The following is a 5,671-nucleotide window of genomic DNA, read 5'->3' as shown; positions in this document are numbered from 1 at the left end:
TTCCACCTCTCTCTAATTATTCTCCCTGAAATTCTGTATGGTTGAAAAAAACCAACTTAATGAATAAGTCTTTTTCGCAGTGACCCATAACAGGATGTCCATCTGTTCACTTGAAGGAACACCAACAAGGAAGTAGTAATTTGATTCCACCTAAATTATTCATGTACCTTACTTACCATGAAATATAAAAGTGAGACAAATTCATTGGTAAATGGAAATTATCTCTATTTAATGAGCAGTTTTTAATGAAAACTCAATGCTCATTATGTCAGTAATTTCGTTTCCATGCACTGGTCAGCTACATTTTGCCAAAAAATCTTAATAACAACTTTTTTTCCAATTTTGTGTTTTTGAGAAGATGATAGTCATCTATTATTTGTATTTTTGTGTTTATTATTATATTCTACACTCTACAAACCCATGCTGATAGGAAAGATTATTCTATTTGGCATTTTTCTTCAGTTTTTTTCGCAACTTTCAAAGAGGAAAAAAGGAAGAATAAAGAACAGTAAGCCTGACAACAATTGCAAATAATTTTGAACTCAAAATACGTAAAATAGCGTGACTTTTTCGCAGTTATTGACATGAACTAAATTTTAAGGATCAACCACGAAAAATCGACGGGGAAAAAATGGCAAAAAGAACAAAACAAAACTAAATTGGCTTAGGAAGCCTCGCCGAGCCTCACGACCATGCGCAGTCGATCCAGCGCCTTCAACTATATAGGATCCGAGTCTAATCTCGAGATTTTTTTCCACGACCAAAATTGAGAAAAATCGACTGGGGTTACATGGACTAAATTTTTAGGGTCAAAATGGAAAGTTCGCCGATCGGGCCGAAAGCAAGCATGCTCACTTGGAAATGACCCGCTGAGTGCGATTTTCCGGCCGGAAAAGCTCAGCGAGTCCGTCACTTCGAGCGATCCGCGGAAAACGACTCCTGGAAACATTCCAAAACTGGTCAGAAACACTCGTTTTCCACCAGTTTTTGACTGTTTCTCGGCTCAGGCGACTTCGCCGAGCCTCGGGACCATGCGCACCAGCGCCTTCAACTACATAGGATCCGAGTCTAATCTGAAGTGACATGTGTGATATGTAGGCATGTCATGTGATGTGATATCATGTCGAAATAGGTAATGTTTTCACGTGTTTCAAATTACTAACGTGTATGAAAAGGCATCGCATCGTTTCAGCGGAATCCAAGCACGCAAATATTGAACTCCGAACTAAGTGTGTGGTGTGGTATCCCGTAGAAATGAAGGATAATATTAGCTTTTCACTTCTTCCAAATTACCAACGTTTAATGAGTGACGGCATTGTGCCATCGTGTCAGCGGAAATCAGGCGCCAATCGTGGGATCCACCGGACTCGTGGCGGAGCTTTTGCGACCTGAAAATTCCACTCTGCGAGTCATTTCTGTGGGGACTAATTTGGTTTTAGTCCGATTGGAGAACTTTCGATTTTAACCCCGAAAATGGGTCCGTCGCTAGCAAGAGATACAGCCAACTGAATTATTTTTTAAGGGAAAATTTGCTCAAATATTACGTAAGTTACATCAAAATAGTCTCAAATCCACTCCATAACGCGCAATTTGCGTAGTTTGTAACACGCTTTTCCAAACTTACCTTGTACATACCTATGCGGACAGATTTTCTTGATGGCTGACAGCCAGGTTTGCCCGAGGAGAGACCTATAACCTAAATAAACAAACAATCTTGCAAACTGTTATGAACTCTCCTTGTGGAAGAGTCCAGTTGATTCAAAGCTTTCGTTTTTGCAAAATAAAGAAAGGAAAAGGAAACAATCGCTTGAATACAACTGAAATCATACAAAGGAAAATGTTAGTCAATCGTTTGTTTATTTGGGTACTTAGTTCTTTCTAACTCCTCTGCCTGTGCAAACCTGGTTTCCGAAAACTAAGAACGTTATTTTCGAGCAAATTTACCCACAGTTATTGTATTCTATTGGCTGTATCTTTTAAATGATGATGTTTTAAATCGTTAAAAAATGCCGAAAAATGCCAAAAAAACCAACAACAAAAAATTAATGCAAATATCTCTGCTCAATTTTCTGAGTCCATTTACCATGACTAGTGACTAAAATGAACAATTTTCGCAATTTGCCGTTCATAATCTGCACATTCGAAGTGCAATTTCCAATGCACTTCCATTACAGGTGGGCTAAAGTATGGCATACCGCTACACAGGTTGCCTACCCTGGCGCTGCAGGCGACTGGGGGGCCGCTTCTTTCCTACGGCAAGTATACAGCGTGCGGTATCTGGGACAGGATACAGTCTGCACCCTTCCGCGCGCCAATCACAGTCAGTGTTGATCGACAGAAGCTAACTCCGCGCCCCCCACTCCACGCCCATCATGTCGTGCAGATCCGTCACTTTCGTTTTCCGTTTTCCGTTTTCGGCACTTTTGAGTTTTCGGTCAGCAGTCGCACGAGTTGGTTGTTATGTCTCGCGCCGGTCGGAGTGAAGCCCACATGGCTGCAAGTGATTTTCCTTTTATGAAAGGCCTCTATGACTTGTGAACTATCACAATCGTTTCTCGTTCTTTACCTAGTTTGTTTCGCGAAAACTTTTCGGTGTATGTGGAAACAATCGTGTGCAGTAATTCGTCGCTTGAATCGAGTCCCTCATTTTCTCGAAAGTTACTAACTTGTGCGCGGTATCTGGGTGAATTGACTGAGGGCAACTGATGCCCAAAATCACCATCAACTTTGTCTGTCAACTTGTCTTTTGTTTGTCCCTCGTGTCTGCGTATTTCTATGTGTGCGTTGCGGTGTTTCCTAGACATGCCTAGTGTCGGCTTAGCGTTTGAAGTGTGCGTCTCCTTCTCAATCTACCTACCTCGATTAATTTGATTAATTGTTCCATCCATTCGAAGGAGTCTGGTATCTGGTCATAACTTCCTCTGATGTGTGCATTTCTTGGCGTATAGCGTGGATTTTTGAACCTCCGAGGTTCTGCGTGTCCTTGCTCCAACTTCAGACTTTTCTATTCGTCTCGCACTTTCGTTTCATCGGTTTCGGTTCTCTCGTAGTTCGTCTGATATGTGTCAACTTTTCGCGGCGGTTTCGAGGAATTCAACGATTCCTTTTGATGGTCGCGGACAGTTTCGGTTCTCGTGTTTTCGGATCCGATTATACTTGTGTTTTCGCGTCGTGTGAAATCGTAATTCAGTGATCGTGCGTTTTGTGTGTCCTGTTTTTCATCTAGTGGGACGAGTCTCGGGGATAGTGTCGATGATTTTTCTGTAATATTCTGCCCAATTAAGCTATCTTCGTCAGGTTGATGAGGCTCTCCGGCCAGGTCTGAAAACATCAATTATTTATTCTATTCTGATTTCAATTCTGTCATAACATGTTGCGTTTCTCTACACTGATTGCCTCTTTTATGGCTATGAGGTTTTGCACTCTAAGAGTGCGGTTTTGTACCTCAAAGAGGAAATGAACAGTCGGCTTTTGTTGTCTAGAAATTTCAGTCACCTCTAGTTTAAGGTATTTGTCGAATATTGAGATCACCAAAATGTATCATATGTCTCCTATTTTTTCTTTCACTGGATACATTTTATTCAGGAGATACTCGGACATGAGCTACGTCGTGCATCTACAGGTACACTTATGGATCTTTGGGCTCATTTAAGAGTGGATGTTGTTCCTTTTGATCATGTTACTTAATACGTCAAATTATCTACATGTTTTCAGTTATTATTTGTTGTCTTTTCATAGTTTTTTTTTCCAAAATTCCTCGAATGAGCAGGATCTAGGTAGTTATTTCTAAATTTGAAGACTGCTGGTGAGTGTTAGGAGAGGGAGGTTTTGATTTTTTTAAAATTTTATCCTACAGTTTTTACTCAATTTGTGTGTTCTGAATTGAAGTAAATCTTCACGAAAAATCCCCTAATAGTCCAACTTCCTCTCTCTTAGTAACTCTATTAAAAATTTGTTTAATGAAGGCATCAATACAGGTCTTAGTGTGAGCTACAATGTTTTCATTTGTATCATATTTTCTCCTCAAGAGTTTCATTTGTTTCTAAGCACCTTTCCTATATTAGTTCGAATTTATCAAGAGCATACTTACAAGTAGCGTTAAGTTAGAATACAATTTTTGCTCCTCTCTGCCCATCACGCTCTGATTTATTATTTGAGAATTACTCAATTGAACGACTAGAAATTTGAGATTTCGCAAAGATTATAAAACGTATCAATTTTTAAAATCTAGAAAGACACCTCCCCCCCCCCCCCCCGGAGCCAGGGGTAAAAGCCAGAGGGACTTCTTGTTTTTATTTTTTTTCAACTATTTAGCGTGTCCTTTTTCCCTGGGAAGTGTCTAATGGACAAAATTGAAGAGAGAGACGAAGGATGGATGTAAGAAAGAGAGAAGAAGAAAGACAGATGAAGAAAGACAGATGTAAGAATGAAGAGAGAAGAATTGATGTAAGGATGAAGAGAGAAGAAGGATAGGTGTAAGGAAGAGAGAAGAAGAAGGATAGATGTACGTGAAGAAGAGAGAGAGCTAACATCCACATATCTGAGATTTATTTTTTTTAAAAACCTCTTTAAGCGTCCTTTTACCCTGGGAAGCGTCCAGCAGACAAAATTTTAGAGAGAAGATGTACTTAGAATCGATGTACGAGAGAGAGAAAGCGATCACCCATATATTTGAGACTTAAACGTTGGAACTTGATTGTATCGATATGTTGAAAATTTTCACTTGAACTAAGTAACTACTTTAATCATGTGACGGACGTGTGTCCGTGGTTTTTTCCCTTAAATTTTAGTCATATCATGATAACAATTCACCACGAATTTTAAAATGAATTCAGTAACTTTGCTATGAGATTAAGTCCCTCTGGCTCTCGCCCCCTCGATAAATATTGGCATTCCTACCCTTCAGTTTGCTCCACGCCTTTTGCAGTATTCCCGCTTAAAGGAAAAACGTCATATGAGCATTCGAATGTTGCCAAATTTCCTCTCAGTAAATATTTATTCTTGAGTAAAGTTTTGAATATTTTTCTATGAAATTTTCAGAGGCTTTAAGTAATCAAATTTGAATCGAAATTTTTTACAAAACTGGAGGAAGACTATCAAAAGTTTCCCGAAATTTCGTGAGTTGTTTAAGGAAATGTGGCGATGACTGAAGGCTCATACGGCGTTCTTCTTTAGCACGTCAGAGTAGGTGCCAAATTTTCCTACTTGTCGCCTCGCAGTGGTTTTATATTGGGAAATTAACTTATCAGGAATTTTGTGCAACAATGAAGCCTATAAGTTTAAATTTATCTGTCGATTCATTTTTCTTGAGGAAGGACCACCCGCCACAGAGTTGGGAAGAAATTATTCAGATATTATTTGGTCAATCAGCAACGTCCGATCAATCGGCCGAAATCCGATTTATCTATCTCATCAGGTATAGAATTCTGAGAACCGAGGGTCTAGTCAGATTTGCCGCGCAATTTCAGTCCGTCAGAGAAAAGATTCTCGAGGAGGTAGATAGTGAGAGAGTGACCGGGAGGGAGGGGGGCGCATTGACAGAGCTGTGAAGAAAACCGGGGAAATTAAGAGAGATAAGCGTACTTTGGGTGGCTACGTTCCGTCCCTTTCAGCAGGATGTTGTCTCGCCGCCCACCAACAGACTCTCGCATGGCGACAGTCAGTCGCCAGC

This window comes from Bemisia tabaci, chromosome 10 (genome assembly GCF_918797505.1).
Source record: "Bemisia tabaci chromosome 10, PGI_BMITA_v3".
NCBI classification, from domain to species: Eukaryota; Metazoa; Arthropoda; class Insecta; order Hemiptera; family Aleyrodidae; genus Bemisia; species Bemisia tabaci.
Note: the sequence above shows the minus strand (reverse complement) of the source record.